Source organism: Onychostruthus taczanowskii, unplaced genomic scaffold (genome assembly GCF_017590055.1).
Source record: "Onychostruthus taczanowskii isolate IOZ18803 unplaced genomic scaffold, ASM1759005v1 scaffold61, whole genome shotgun sequence".
In the NCBI taxonomy this organism is placed as follows: Eukaryota; Metazoa; Chordata; class Aves; order Passeriformes; family Passeridae; genus Onychostruthus; species Onychostruthus taczanowskii.
Window position 1 is genome coordinate 3,531,144 of NW_024503790.1, and position 16,750 is coordinate 3,547,893.

Consider the following 16,750-nt stretch of genomic DNA (forward strand, 5'->3'; position numbering starts at 1 on the left):
AGGGGAGTGCGGGTTCAGTCCGCGCTTTGCGGGCAGGGCGAGGGGTCCCCCGCAGTTCGGCAGCCCCGGGGAGCCCCGGGCCGCTGCTCGGTGGAGCGGGCCCGGCTGTTTCTGCAGCGGGCTCCACCAGCCGGCAGAGCGGGCATCCTGCTCCCGGAGCGGGCATCCCGAGCCAGCCCTGGGAGAGTTTCCATCCCGGTCTGCACAGCTGGCCCGCAGCTACAATGCCGGGCCAGCGGGAGCGCGGATCCGCCACCGCCGCCTCTGGCCCCCGCACCGAGAGCTACGCAGCCTCCACCGAATTCCCTTCGGCTGGAAGTGCTTTTCGTGCTCCGTGCTCGCCCAAAGACAACCGAGCACAAAGGGGAGCGTGCGGGGAGAGGCGCTGGTTATTTTGGGAGGTGTTTCATCAGAGCCTGATGCGTTTTCTCTCTTTCCGGGGGTGCTGCCAGTAAGGAGCGACATTATTCCTGGTGTACTGTAAGAAAAGTGTGTCTCTCAAAAGCCGAGCTGCTTTTCTGTTCAGCTGCTGCAATAAAATAAGTTTTTGTGTGCATTTGGGGATAGATTCTTCAAAGCTGCTCCTGGGTATGAGCGAGGAGCAGAAGCATGGTGCACAGAGCCAGCACTGCTGATGTGTCCCTTCCCAGGGACACATCCCAGGGAAACCACCTGCAAGGAAGGGGCACGCCAGTGACCACGGCTTGCTCGGCTCTGAACAGTCACAGCAGAAAGCAAGGCTTGTGTAAAGATGAGTCTCTGCTGCCTTTCTGACTCACTGTGTTTCTTTTTTGCCTCCAGAGAAACTTATTCCTCAGAGAGAAAATCTTCCTGTGAGCAGGGCGGCTGGATGGAAGGTCAGCACCGTCCCTTGGACACCTTGTCAGCCCCTGCTGCTCAGTGTGCTCCCGCTGGATGGGCTCCAGCTGCTGCTGGAGGTGCTGTAGTTCAGCATCCAAACACCCACGTTCCTCCCTTGGAGCTGGGCTCCGGGTCAGAAGGAGCCTCATGTGGGAAGGATGAAATGTCAGGGGCTGAACTGTGGACCAGCTTATGTTGGGAGGTGGCAGCTGCCTGGGGAACAGACATCTCCCACCCCAGCTGAGGCAGAACCAAGGTTACAAAAGTACCTGAATAATGGCCAGGATGTGTTTGGTTTTCACTAAGCACCATCCTCACCTGTCAGGGTGGTTAGGGCTTGGTTCCCTCACAGCCACCGGTCAATCCCACCCTCAGTGGTGCCACTGTCCCCTCCTCGCCTCCTGGAGTGAGAGCAGTTACAAACTGGCTGTGGCTCTGTAAAATCTGCCTCCAGGAGGGAAGGAGCCTCAAGCCCCAGGGTGTTCACTACCAAAAATCCCATGATCACAATGCTCACAGCTGCTAATTAAGGCAGCTTAGGCACAGAGACGTAACAAAACCCAGGGTTGACCTGGGCACACCTTCCTGGGGCTGCATGTGCAGGGACTTGAAAGAAGGCTCAGCTTTACTGCAAGCCCATGGACTTTATCAGCCATTAAACTCAGCTCACTAACATAAAAGATCTTGAGAGAGAAGAAGGGAAGAGCATGTGATTGTTTCTTAAGAGGCTGAGAGAGATACTGAAACGCAGTTAAATAAAATACACTCAATTAAGGCTTAAATAAACCCAAACAAGCAAACGTTAATGGGAGCTATCTTGTATCTCAAATAAATCCTCTTAACTCAGCCCCACTTAAAAAAATATTATTTTCCCATTTGTGCCAAGTGTGTGGAGCTAGGGGACAATTGCAGGGAGGACCATGCTGGGGATCTGGGGCCTGGCAGTGCCAGGGTTGAGCTTCTGAATTTTTCCTATAAATATCTGTTCTAATTTATACACCTCAGTCAGGCAAGTGACTGCAAGCACAGAAAGGCCCTCTGCCCTCATCATCAGCCTTCCTCTGGTCCTGAACCTCTCCTCAAGCTTCTGGCCTCAATTCCACATTGCATCATCACCAGCCAGAACCTTCCAGAAACAAAAGAGATCAAAGGAGAGCTGAGGCTTTCCACAGCACCAAAGCAGGTGTGCAGGCAGAGCTTTTCTATGCAGGCAATCATTTGGGTTAGGGGCTGGTTTGGGATGCTTGGAGCAGAAACCTCTCAGGGAAGGAGATCCCTGGCCAGAGCGTGTGCATCCTTGCTGCCCTCTGGAGAGCCCTGCCTGTCACCAGCCCAGCCACACGTGCAGCACTCACTCCGTTCCTCCCTAAAGCAGCCAGCACAGCGTTTTTGTGGCGTTTGGAAAGGCGGGCGGTGCCACTCGGCAATCTTGGCCCCCTTTGTCTCACTCATCCTCTCAGCCTGCCACGGGCAAGCGGTGGAGCAGCCCCGCTGCTGCGGGAGCAGGAACCATGAATTATCCCCCCCGTTTAAGTAGGAGGGAAGGAAGTCATTAGCGAATTAATTTGTCTAACTTGTTCTTTTCAGAGTCATCGCTCCGAGAGAGTAAAGTTCCTGATGCTGGTGCAAAGCTGCAGGCGCTGGCTGGGGCTGGCTGCTGTGCTGTGGTGCACAGAGGCTCGTGCAGGCCTGTATTTGGGGAGAAAAGAGGGTTTTTTCCCCTGCAATCGGGTCTGCACTTCACAAGTTGTCCATAACAGCCCCCGTGTGTTCACCCACTGTGAGCTGGGCCAGGTGTGGGCACCCCAAGGGTGCTGTGAGCCACAGCAGGGGAACGCTGCCAGATGCACTTCATCCACCGTGTTCTGAGGCAAAATCTGTTAATTTGCCTCTGAGTGGAGAGAAAGACACTGTCCCAGCTACACTTGCCAAGGAGGAGTGAAAATTGTCTCTTCAGTAGAAGTAGGTTGTCATTACCCATTTTCCTTTTCAGACGGGAGAAGCAGAAGTGTTACTTGGAGCTTGTGAAGCACAGAGGAGTATAATGCAATTTCTGCCTCCTTATAGTGTCGTCCTTTCGTTTTTCAGACCAGTGCTGACAGGGAATAGGATTCTGGAAAGCACCCCGGGGATTGTATGCACTGAGCAGCTCTCTTGAGACTTGCATTCCCCTCGGAAAGCATCCCCCACCGCCCCAAACTCCTCTAATGGTCTAAACCAGATTGTCTACAAGGCACGGCTCCAGGCTGGACCCACAGAAAGAGAATCACGAGTCAGGAGAGCAGGAGGGGTGGGCTGAGATGGGGAAAAGCTGGATGGGATTTTGTGAGTCCATTCTGCGAGCCCAGAAGAGTCACCCAAACCCCCAGAGCCTCCCACTGCAGGGTCTGCCTGACTGGAGGATGTCAGCCAGCTTTGCTCACTTTTCCAGGCAGCTGTGCTGCCTCTGTCTCCAGAGTCCTTCCCCAAGTAGGGGAGGCAAAGCCCACCTCACATCCCCAGCCCCAGGAGCCCAGTGGTCTCAGACACTCCCAGGGAGGGAGGGAGGGAGCTGAAAATGAGCTGAGGTTCTTGTTAACAGGACCCTTGGGGCAAATCAGAGTGAAATGACACTAAATGACCCGTGTTTTTATGTGTATATGTGTATGAGTGGTTTATTTTAAAACAATTTGGTTGCAATGGAAAGGGGATATGAAGCTGTTTTGGTTATCATTAATAAAAATACAGCAATATAAAAGTAGAAAGTTATCACTTAAGAAAATGTATAAGGAAAAGAAAGAGAGAGAAAGAAGGGATAAAAGGAGATAGCAGGAAGACTTCAGCACCCAGGGATCCAGTGACAAGACTGGATTGTTGCAATTTAGATGCCTGCTGTTCAAAGTGATGGTGTCAGTCTTGATCTGTTGGGGCTGGGGAAAGCCCACAAATCCCAGAGTTCAGTGTGCTGATAAAGGCTCAGGTTCAGGTGGGAATGTCCAGGTACCTCCCCTGATGGAAGCTTTACACTGAGTGTTACAACACTGTGGATCTTGTGCAGTCCCCCAGTGCAAGGCCCCAGGAATAATTCTTCAGGGAGCTTGGGGGTCTTTGATGATTTATTACCCTTTTAAAAACATGAGAGCTGCTTCTCAAGCCCCCTCAGCAGGGATGAAACCCCTCATGTGTGAATGTCCTGATTCCTTCCCTGGGGAGGCAGAGTTCTACACCTGAGCTGGTTGTGCAAGGGAGGACACTGCCCTGATAAAAAAAAGCATTATCCCACCTCATAGCATCTGCTTCTTAACAGCCTTTTCCATTATCTGGCTCCAAACCCAGCTTGTTGCCGAACAAAATTGGTTTGGCGTGGTCAGTGTGCAGTGGTGGGTGCTCACCCCCTCTGAACCTGGGCTGCTCTGATGCAAATCAGAAGTTTAGCTACCAAACCCTTCCCTTCTTCCCTTTGGCTGTGGGCTGCAAACCTGGCACCTGACGCTTTGGGCATGGTGCATTGTTTGAGTCATTAACCTTCCACATCTCAGAGCTGCTCCCCAAAGCTCACATCCTCTGTAGTATTTGTCTGGCCAGGCTCCTCTCATGCAGTTTCTTCCGTTTTCAAGCTAAACATCGCTAATCAGCTTCTTCAAGCTCCAACATATGTCCTATAAATATCCCTTGTGGAAGCAAAATCTGTCTCGTGTGTGTATGCAAGACAAAAGAAAAAATTAGAAAGCGTGAAGCCCTGACTTAGCAGCCCGGCAGCAGAACTGCGCTAAAGCCTCGGATCTTAATGAAGGCAGGGAACATGCCTGCCCCCTCCATACCCCTCCTCCTGCCCCAGAGTGAGCCAAAGCCCCCAAATCTCCATCCCTGACCGTCAGGGTTCTGGGGTTGAGATGACCCTGAGGCTGACAGTCCCACAGCTTGCCCACGTTCTGGTTGTCACCCTTAAGTGCCCACAGGTCCCTTAGGGGCCACCCACAGGCTACTGAGGACTGGACGGGGATGGAGCTGGGGAATACTTTGTCCTTGGAGCTGAGCAGGGAGCTCAGTGCTTCCTCTTCTTCTTGGTATTCAGGAACAGTCCTGGGCTTCTCCTACACCTCTTATTTCCAGCTCTGGCTTAAGAAATTTATGAGCCCCTGGCTGAGCTGAGGGTAGTGTGGGGATGCCACGATGCCCAGCATGGCTGTGTGTGGGGTGGGATGGGGACACACTCCCCAGGTGAGATACCTCCAGGTACAAGAATCCTGTGTGAGATATCTCCAGGTGCAAGAATCCTGAAGGAGGTCCAGGACACGCTCCTCATGTGAGATATCCCCAGGTACAAGAATCCTGAAGGCAGGTCCAGGACTGTGTTGAAACTGCTCTGGCTCTGCCACTCTTCCAGCATGGATGATAGGAGTGAGGGCTGATAGGAGTGAGGGCTGATAGGAATGAGCTCAAATCAATCATCTGTCACTCACTGCCTTCCCTGGCCAGGCTGCAAAGCCCTGACTGAAGCAAGACCCTGAGGACAGATGAGTGAGCATCTTAATCACCTTCAGCACAGGCAGCAGGAATCCAGCTGCCCACCCTGAGCGTTGTCCTCAGGTACCTTTTGGTTTGATAGAGGCACGGGCAGTGCTGGATTCATCTCTGGCACATGGGCTGCAGAGCCAGGGCTGTCAGGCAGGGAGCTGAGAGCCCAGGGAGGCCAAGCAGAGCCTGGGGAGCCCAGGAGGATGAGACACGGGATGGAGAGACCAGGAGCACTGGCTGGGGTCAAAAGCAGATGCCTACGAAACAGCACTTGGCAGAGCCTGGGAACGGTGCTTTCACCAGCAGGAGAGGTTCCTGCCTTTGTTACCTCTGCTGAGAAATCCTTGGCAGCATTAGAAGGGTGACACTGGCCTCAGCATTGCCATGGTTTCCCCAGGTTTTGCACTGAGCTGCTGTGAGCTGAAGCGAGGTGCTCTCCTTCATGGTGCCTGTCAGCTGGGAGACATTGACAACCCGGGGAAGCGAAGCTGAAGCAAAGGTCTCCTTGCCCTGTGAAGGAGATGAGCCCTCACAGGCTCCTCACGGGGAAGGAAAGCTAATCCCATCCTGGTGTGCTGCAGAGGGTGGAATAAAGAAACCTCTTTTGCTTCCTAGGACCCTTTTCTGCGCTGAATTTTGGGGTTTCGCCTCGATGGGGTGCGCAGTACTCACAGGCTGAGCCCTGGCACTCCCATGCAAAGAGGTTTTTGTAGGAGCAGAGGTCTGACACTAAGCTTGGCTTATTTCCAACTCCAGCAGCAGTGTCCTCATCCTACATTCCTGTTTGATGAACTTTCCCAGCTCCCCATTGCTGGGAGGTGGCTCGGAGGGGGATGGAATTGCAGCACTGGGTTTCGTGAGCAGTGTGTGGCTCTCAAACCCCGCGAGCATCCCTGGCAGGGCTGTTACAGATTCCCTTTGCTTTGGCTGTATTTGTCTCATCAATCTCACTGATGTTGACAATTGGGCACGGTTTAATTCTGCAAATCTGAGGAATGATCAGGCCAATTTTGTTCACATTTAAAGCATTTGTGTTCACATGCTGGAAAGCCTTTTTTCTTCCTTGCTCCTTGCCCAAGGCCCTTATTATCTGCTGGTGCTATTTATCAATGCACAGCAGGTGTATTACAAGAAGGTCTCTTTCGTAAAGCAATACAAAATAATCATTCCTGTTCCTCGTCTGCTCAGCAAGAAAAGTGAGCCTGGCTCTCCTGCCTGTCAGCATTCCCGAGCCACAGCATTTTTATATTACTGCAGGAGAAGTGATTTAACTCAATAAGCTTGCTCATAAATAGCAATGGTTTGATGAAATAAAGGCAGCGTGTCAATGAACACGGTGTTCCCCTCCAGCTGAGTGGCTTTGCGTCCTGCCCTCTGTGTGGGACACTGCAGGACATCCCAGAGCCACAGAACTCAGCTCTTCTCCAGCTCTAAGCTGGCAGTGGGATGCACCTGGGACTGGGAAACTTCTGTCAAGCAGGAGATGTATTATTGGGGTAGAAAAGTTCAAAATTTTTGCTCCAGAAGCACATGGAATGGAGGATCAGACTTTAATAAAAAACCCTCCTCCTCCCCCTCCCACATACTGTGGCTCCCCATCCCCTCCCCAGTGCTGATTTGTCTGGGTTTAGCTGGTTTTATCCCATTTCTCTGACACAATTGCACTGGGTGCTGCCGTTTCACAGCAGAGACTGGAGCTGGCTGAGCTGGGCGCTTCTTCCTCTAGTGTGAAATTAAATCCCTGGTGAAGAGGCTGGGAATGCCTGCACACCTGGAAAGCACTGTGGAGAGCACAGCGGGAACTGGGGAGCAGCAGATGATGTGGAGAGCACAGAATGCCAATCTGTGTGCCCTGGAACCGTGCTGGCTCCTCAGGATGGGCTCTGTGGGAGTCCTGGGACAGCCAGAGCCCAAGCTCTGCCCTTGGAACATCAGGTTCTGCAGAGCAAAGGGGTGATTTAACATGCTGCCAGTCCTTGAGCACCAGGACCGTGTGTTTGTTTGGCTTTCTCCTCCCCCAGGGACTCAGGTGTAATATCACCTTCCCATTAATTTATATGAGAACATTTCCAAATAGTAAACTGCCAATAAATTAGTAATGCTGATCTATAAAAGGGAAAAAAAATGGCCTGTTGTGAGTTTATAGCCCTGTGGAAAAGACATTAAACAGAGGCTTCCTAAGCATGAGCACTGGGAGGAGCTGAGTGGGAGAACTCTGGGCTGAGACCTGCCTGGACGTGTTTTGTCTGGCTGGTTTTTAAACCTGCTCCCTGCAGCATCCCTTTGTGAGAGCCAGGCAGGGAAAAAAAGCACAAAAAGATTCCCATTGACCAATCCAAAGGTGATGAAAAATGAATGAAAGGATGATGCAGCCTGCAGTGAACAAACATACCTGGAGCAAATAGTTTATTTTAAGATGCTAACAAATTTGCTCCAGAGGCCTGTGGAAAAAAGTCCCGTACCACACAGCCAACCTTTCCCTTATTTATAGAATAATTGTGGTGATTGATTAGCTGGGATCAGAACTATATTTACGGCATGGAAGTTTTCAGCAATATTTCAAGTAATTTACCTCCTCACACAACTCCCTGGCGCTGTCATCCCAGCTTCTCTTTTTCTCCCTGTGAAGCCTGCTTGCTCCAGGATTTATGGCTTTGTTTGTGGGAAGAGAAGGTGTCTTGCTCCAGAGAACAACGGCAAAACAAGAGCTCAAGGGTAAAACCCTGCTGCTGCAGCTCCCAGCACCAGTGAGGGTGGCCCTGCCTGGCTGTCACAGCCAGGGGATGTCCCTCAGAGTGTCACTGTCCCCTGGCAGAAGGACAGAAGGACACGGCTTCTCCTCAGTCCCCTGCTGCTCTCCCCAGAGAGAGAGGTGTAAAACACCAAGGCACCAGGTGTTGCAGCAGCATCCTGACCCACCAGGCTCCTGGGCTCCTTTGCCCCTACAGCCACGGGTGGAGAGGTGACAGCTCTGGGGAGCCTGGGTCACTGTCCCCACAACAGCCAGGGAAAACCTCTGCACGTCCTCCTGCCCCTCATCCACCCAGGTCCTGCTGCTGGATGCACTCACTGGTTTCAATGCAGGGAGGAAGGAAATGCTCCCAGGAGAATAACAAATGGAATGAATTTGGGAGAAAAGCCTAAATATTAGGGCTATTCCACAAAAAAAAAACCACTTAATACTTTTTTTTTTTTTTTTTTTTTTTTTTTTTTTTTTTTTTTTTTTTTGCGTGTGTGCATTTTTTTTGTTTTGGTTTTGGTTTTCTTTGTGCCACAGCTGCAGCTTGTCCAGCTTTTTTTCCTTTTTTCCAGGTGAGCAACAGTGAGGGGAGGGAAGCAGTGGGGAGGACAGGGCAGGGCAGGGGTCTCAGGTTCCCTGTGTTTGCCTCCAAAGGGATGCCCCACTTGCTCCTGGAGTCAGTGCCAGAGGCTGTGAGGTGCTGGCCAGCATGGGCTGAGGCTGCAGACAGACAGACAGACAGATGGGCAGGATCTGCTCACCAGCCTGGAGATGCCCATGGCGTTTCCTGCCTCCTCCCTGCTGCTTTCCACAGCCTCCAGCCTGAGCTGCACAGTTTTATTTAAGCCCTTCTCCACTCCTGCCTTGTCTCCATTTCTTTATCTCCCAATAAAAGTAAGCTGTTATTTCCCTTGTGTTCCAACTGCCCTCATTCATCCCCTGGTACCCGCGGGGCCAGCAGCCAGACACTGTGCCAGCACTTGAATACTGAGGGGAAAAAAAAGACATCCTACAGGCCCTTAGAAGTGAGGGAAGCTCGATGCTGCTGGAAATAGAAGCTGCTGCAGCCAAGGTCCTGCTGCAAACCAAGTGATCCCCATGAGGTGATGTTTGCTTCCCTGCACGGCCCCAGGGCTGGTTTATGGCACAAAGATCCCGTCCTGTCCTTCTGCTCTGGGCCTTTCTCCCACTCAGCACCTGCCATGACCTGTCTGGGGAGGTTTCATGCTGCTTTTAAAAGGTCTTTCACCACCTGAAACGCTGGATTTGCTGCAAAGCTGGGATCTCAAACTTCATAAAAGGGGATTAAGCCATCCCCCAGCAGCTCAGCCACCACCAGGCAAGGTCAGCTCCTTCCTTCTGAGGGCAAGGAGGCAAGAGGCAATTAGCTATTGTTAATTGGCTGCTGAGCCCCTCTCCTGCCCCTTGAAAACATGCTGTGGGGTTTTACTTTGCACCTCCTTAGAGGAACATGAATTTTGTGTGCCGGGACCTGACACAGAGGCTGACACTTATCAGCATTAGTGACCCAGGAGCAGGAGCAGCTCCATTATGGTTTGGGAATTGGATGTACCTAGGAGCAGCCAGAATATCACTTGGCTCATTTGTTAACACAACATCTATAAAGAGAAACCTCAAGCCAGCCCATTCTCAGGGCCCCAGAAGACAGAAAGAAGGATGACCCTCATCCCAGCAGCATTTGTTTTCATTAAGAGGGTGGAAGGGCCTTGATGGGACCAGGGAGTTTGATTGTCAGGTGACCTTGTTGGCTCTGGAAAAGTTGGAAGCTTTCAAACTGGAATTAGCAAACCAGCTTGAAAAGAAATAAAAAAACCTTTTTTAAAAAAATGAGTAAAACCCAACCTAAGTCTACACTTCCACCTGCCTCAGCATGTGTCCAAACTCTGGCTTTCCCCCAAAGCCCACCCACAGAAGAAGTGTTGGTGTTGTGGGAAAAAGGCCTTGGCAAACCAGGGAACTCTTGGAAGTCCTTGCACAGCTGGAGACCCGGACACTGGAATTTCCTTCATAAAGGGGCAACCAAAGGAGAGAAATGTTTAATTCCTTAGGCTTCTCTGTTTTGTGTTTGGTCTCAAGGCACCAAAATCAAAGGAATTTGCTCACTAAAATGATTGGAAATTTATGGCTTTTTATATGATGCTTTCCCACAGCATTTCCTTGACATTCATCTTTCCATCTGCTTTTCCCAGAAGCAGACCCTTCCCCATCTCTTCCTGGAGTCACACATTTTTCCCCAGCCCTAAACCACCCAGAAACGTTTGCTGCACGGATTCCAGCCCTGCAAAGGGAGCTGCTGGATGCTCCTGCTCCTTGGCAGGCTGATGGGCACTCCTCAGGAGCTGTTTGGGGTCCGGGTGTCCGTCCCTGGCTGGTGGCAGGAGCAGCCTGAGGAGGGGGGTGGGTGCTGGGGGTGGGTGCAGCAGAGCCTGGCCTTGCTGCCAGCCCACTGCAAGTGTTTGTCCAAAACTTCTTGGCAGTGAAGTTCAAGTTGTTTAAATCCTTTTTCAGAACAGGTGAAGCAGCCTTTTTTCCTCCTTGCTGTCATTCTCTTCCCTGATGCCTTCAAGGTCGTGGCTCCTGTCCCCCTGTCCCTATTAGACCTGTCTAATTATGACTCCAAGCTTAAGTGCTCTTTGACTAGTCCGGCTTATCCATCCATGCTTGCTCTGCCATGGCTCCTAATCTCTACCTCAAATGGCTCCTGGAGGAGCCTGGAATGCCCTGCTGTGGTGGCAGGCAGGATCCTCATCCAGGCAGAGACAGGGAGCAGGGAGAAGCTTTTCTTAGAACCAGAGAAACATTTAAGTTGGAAAAGACCTCTTAGGATCATTGAATCCATCCAGTTTTGCTCTGGCTGAGAGGATGAGCACGGTGCAGAGGGATGAGTGACCTCCAAAGGCTCTGCATGCTGGGGGCACAGAGCCTGCTGCTTGTCCTCTCCCTGTATCTCTGGGACACTTTCTTCCTTCCCTCTGTGGGAAAATCACTGAGAAACATTCCCTTTTCCCCATTTCTTTGGGTCCAGGCTGCAGCATCCCCTGAGCATCCTTTTACAGCGGCTGCTCCTCCTGCTCTGGCTCCTGTGGGATCCATCCCTTTGTCACAGGCACCAGCAGTCCATGAAAGTGGCCCTGGGCTGCTCAGAGCCCTGTCCTTCCTCACAGCAGCTCCAGGGCTGTGCACAGTGAGAGAAAAGGTGCCTCACTGGAGGCTCTGCCATCTCGTCCCTCTGATGCTGGAGATTGTTTTGATAAGCTCCTTGTTTCCCAGGCACAGAGCACAGAAGTATTTTTTCTTGCACTGAGCAGACAAGATGTTGAAATGTTTTTTCCTGTGATAACTGAAAGTGGAAGGAATCCTGCCTGCGATTCTTGTCAAGCCGAGGGATCTCTTTGTAGTTCAGTGAATCATTTCATCCCCAATGTTAATTTAAAAGCAAACAAACAGAGCTGAATGCATTTGATAGTAGAATTATTTCCAGTACATTTCAGGTTTTGTTGCTGTGTGTTGTAAAACACCATGGCACAGAGCGCCGTGTGGTGGAATCGGGGGACTGGAGGCTGGGCTGTGCCCCACTGCACCCCACTGAGCCCCTCTGCACCCCTCTGCACGCCAGTGTGCCCCACTAAATCCCACTGCACCCTCGGCATGCCCGTGCTGGGAGAGCAGAGCACCCACAGCATGCCAGGAGCATCCCAGGTGCATCCTCTGGGAAAGGCTCTCATCCCTGGCACAGCCACAACAGCAAACCAGGAGTTAAAAAACTCCCCTTGAAAACAGGAGCTGCAAAACATCAGCCTCGTTCCACCTCAAAAGAGCAAGAATGAATCGGAAAAGGGCAAAGAGCGTGAAAGGCTGAATTGTAATAAAAACGGTGTTTAAATGTGCCACCGAGAATTAATCGCTCCTTTCTTTGGAGCTTCCCCTCTGAGGGCTATTCCTAGGAATTTGTGGGAGGAAGCAGGAGCAAGGAATCAGTTTTATTTTGCATGTAGGCTATATCAGGTGTGGAACTGCCCTGGTTTAGAGGCACATGATTGCAGAGGGGCAGCCGGGGTGCTCAGCCCCTGCCTGGGGGCTCTCGGAGGGGACAGGCAGTCCTGGAGGGCAATTTTGGCTCTCCTGGGGGCTGGTGGCCTCAGTGACTCCCTGGCAGTGATGGAGACTTCCCCACCTGGCAGGGCCCAGGTCAGAAGTGCCCCAGCAGTGGGAGAGCAGGAGGTGGCTGCTGTGCCAGCCCAGCACTGCGGGGACCCGGCTGCCCTGCAGGCTCAGTGACTGCCTGGAACCGGGAATGCTCATCCCTGTGAGTCAAGGGCCGGTGATAACAGCCAGAGGCAAAGTGCTCCATCTGCTCCATGCATCCCCGGAGGAGTCAGTGGTGGCTTTTTTAGCGGTGATTTTTTGGCTTCCTGGAGGAGCAGAGAAGCCCCGTGGAGCCACGCTGGGTCCCAGCCAGCCCCTGGCAGAGCTGCAGGGTGGGCAGCGAGGCGGGCAACAGCAGAGAGCCCAAGCACATGATGCTTTTCTTGCTCCCCATCACTTCACCTCCTCTTCCCACTCTGTTCCCTGAGTTTTCCACTGGCCACCAGCTCTGTGTGGCAGTGACACACCCGGGATCAGTGGGAGGATCAGCACCAGCAGATCTTTGTCACCAAACCCTCGCTCCCTGCAAGCCCAGGGAGCCTCACCTTTTCAGACGCACAAAATCAATGCAGTCCTACATCCCAAAACCTTTAAACATCAGACAGGCAATTTGTCTTTGCTGATGGTGGCTGAGCATTGAAAGGAGCCCGGCCAGATTAAATAAACCAGCAACAGCAATTTGAGGTCATTTTCATCATATTAATGGGTTTCCTGCCTATGGTAGAAAGGGAGTCAAGGAGATGGGCTTGGATCAGCTCCACAATGGCATTGCTTTTCTGTTGAGAAGATAGTTTTGGTGATCATTGCAACTGACTGGGAGTGATGGGAGAAGAGTCAGCGATGGGTCTGGGCACACACAGCATGGGTGGGTCCTGCCAGGGGTGGCACAGCTGGGTGGGGACATGGTGTGGCCTCTGTGGGCTGCTCTTCTCCTCTGCCAAGGAGCCAGTGGAAGGAGAAGCATTTGACACTTGTCTTTTTTCCCCTCTTCTAATCAAGAAGTAAACAGAGTCAGAGCTTTACGAGTCTGTCTGAGGATTTTCAGTGCCAAGATGCAGCTCAGTATGTCCAGTTCTGGCCCCTCAGTTCAGGAAGGATGTTGAGATGTTTGAGCAGGTCCAGAGGAGGGCAACGAGGCTGGAGAAGGGTTGGGAACACAAGCCCTGTGAGGAATGACTGAGGGAGCTGGAGGTGTTTAGCCTGGAGAAAAGGAGACTCAGAGGTGACCTTATCTCTCTGCACAGCTCCTGAAAGGTGCCTGTGCTCAGCTGGCGCTGGGGTCTTTCTCCAGGCAGCACTGACAGAACCAGAGGACACAGTCTCAAGCTGTGTCAAGGGAAATACAGGTTGGATATTAGGGAAAAGTTTTTTACTGAAAGAGTGATAAAGTTCTGGAATGGCTGCCCGGGGAGGTGCTGGAGTCCCCATCCCTGGGTGTGTTTAACAAAGCCTGGATGTGGCACTGGGGGCCAGGGTTTAGTTGAGGTGTTGGGGCTGGGTTGGACTCCATGGTCTTGAAGGTCTCTTCTAACCTGGGGATTCTGTGACTATTTTCTGAGAGTTTTGGGTAAAGAGCTCTGTGATTATGCACACAGCACACCTCCCTCCTCCTCCGAGCCAGGGGAAAGGCAGGGAGGAGCTGAGAGTCTGAGTATTCCTTAGAAACAGAAGGCAAATTTGAGATAACACGAAAAACATAATTTGACATATCTGAAAGCCTTTTGTAAGCACTTTCCAGGAATATTTTACGGCCTCAGCTTCATTAGTAGCAATACTTGCAGGAAGGCACCTCTCAGCGTGAGCGCTCAGTGCTCAGCGCTTGCGAACGTTGTATTACAGATTCCGCTGTAAAACACACAACGTGTGCTGGGAGATAACTCCCATCAAGAGTGGGAAGAGCTGCACATGGCTTGTGGGATTCCCCAGCTTCGTCAGGCTGAGAAACCCCTCAAAACTCCCTGCCAAGGGCAGCCTCAGAGCTGGGTTTGTGCGCAGAAGGGATGTTGCTGTAGCTCTGCAGAGTGGCACTTGTATGGAGAAAAGGGCAGCTTATGGGTTCTGGGGAAGGAAAAGGAGCTCTCCTACGTGCCACCAAGCCTGAGCATGCAGTGTGGTTCACAATGCTTCCTGCAGAAATTTGGGAATCACTGTGGGTCCATCTGATGACATCGCTGGCTTCTGACCAGCGACCCATGAAGACCAAGAGAAACAAAACTCACCAAATACGTGACTGCTTGCAGGGGTTTAATTGAAGCCATGTGCCAGCAGAGGCTGCCTGCAGGGGCTGTGTGGCATGACAATGGGAGGCCAGTGAGGATCTGGGTCCCAGCCGTTCCCCAGCTCCCTGGGAGATTTGTCCTCAAGGTTTCCCTGCTTCAGCACATTGCTGAGAGAGACAGTGACAGATACAGGAGAAGAGCTGCACATAACCTCGATTACCCAAGGATAATGAGGCCCAGTGCACCCACATGCTATCAGTAATATTTGTATCTATTCAGCTTTTTCAGTGCTAAAGGTAACCATTTATATCCATTAAAAGCAGACAACTGGATGGCAAGGGGAGCTCAGCTCTGGCTGCCTCTTGATGGGCAGCATCCATCATGCCTCGTGTCCTCGGAGATCTCCTCCACGGTGGCGCTGGGCTCTGCCAATGTCACAACACCCTGGAGAGCTGCTGTGACATGCCAGCCTTGAGGCCATCCCACTGCCTGTTTGTGAGCCCAGCCCATGCCCTGAGTGGTGCCCAGTGGAGTCATCACTGTCCCAGCGACTCTTAATTCCCTTCGTCCCTCAGCAGACAATGCCAGGATGATCCTGCCCAATGCCATCCCCACAGTGGCCATCACTTCTCTGTCACCTTGATGCCTCAGGGTTTAGCTTGTATATTTTTCAGATTCTGTGCTGCTTTAGTGTGTGGGTCTGGGCTTTTTATTATGGGATGGTGAGCTCTGTGCACAGAGCAGGGAGACAAAACAATTCCTTCTCTAGCTGGGGACCAAGGACAAATGATCCAAATCTCAGCCCAAGAGCACAAACACCGTGGGCTGAAGAGAGAAAACAAGCAGGATGGGACTGCATAGGCTAAAGCTGTAATTGAACAATTAACTCCAATATGCAAATGGAGCGGAACTTCTAAAAGTGAGAGACCCCGTGACCAGTTGTCCGTTTTTGTGGCCATTTTGGGTTGTGCTGCCCAAGGTAGATCTATTGAGGCCTCTAAATAAATCCCTGCTTTATTCTTAAGCTCTGTCTAGTCTCTGTTCTAGGTCAGCCTTCACAAGGCATCAACCCCCCCTGAGGTGCTCTCACTGTGGAGCCACAGCCAGGTCCACACCCTCGCTGGGCCATGTCCCCAAGGATGCTGCATGGTCCTGGTCCTGTTCAGCACCTTTCCAGCTCCTTCCCTTGGTGGTATTTTGATACAGAACTGGGCTATCCTTTCCTTTGCCTTCACAGTTTCTACCCCAGCACTATAACCCTTGATACTCTACTCTTAATTAGAGGGGAAAGTTAAGTCAGATGATCTTCCCAACAAACTCCTGTCTGATGGCTGTATCACAATGAATTGGGTCAGATGGTTTGTAGTCAGACCCCTCCAATACTTGTGCAGGGTGGGCCTGGCTAGAAAAATACTGGATAAAAATACTGGATTTCCTCCCATATTCATTTAGCTGGATGAAAAAGTGATTTTTTTTTAGCCTATGAAAATAGAAAATCACATGTACTGCTGAAAATTCCTTTTATTAATTGAAGATTGTGTAAGAAAAATAATAATCAGAACTCAAACAATGCAGGATGCTGCAGTTTCTTCAACAAGTAGAGAATTTGGTGATGAAAACAGACCGTGAAATCGCCAGCCCAGTACATGCTATCACTTTTGTTTTTTCCTGAAGGCCACTGAGTGTTTGATCAACCCTTGTAGACTGTCCTTCTGGTGCAACACACAACTCCCTCAGTTAAATATTTGCCCAGTGGATGGGTTATCTTCCCCTTTGCAAGTCTCTTACCTGTCCCAGTGCAGCCCCAGCCGCTGGCTCCCACATCCCATCCCATGGATTATTATTCCACCGGTGGCAGGGCTGGGGGGATGGCAATAACAGCCTGAAAGTGTCACTGCTTTCCTCCTGGAGAAGGTAATTGCTTCAGCAGAAGAAATTAAGCATCATAATGAAATGACCATAAAAAGGAACCCCTTGCTCGCTCCATGGATCACAAATATCACAAATGTTTCACCCAGCCCAGCGGGGCACGAGCGACTCTGCCAACAACATTGTGGCTCCAGAGTACCTGTGGAGGGTTTGGATGGAACCACACCATAAACCTGCCCCTTTCTGCCTTCACAAGCTTCTCAGCTTCCTCCTAATTTCCAGTGTCTTGGCTGGCTCCATTTCCATGCTTCGGAAGCGTGCGAGGGGCTCAGCAGCCCTGTGTGCAGATTTAAAACCTGCTTTGAGTCTTCCAAACTGGGAAGGGAGGAGACTTCCT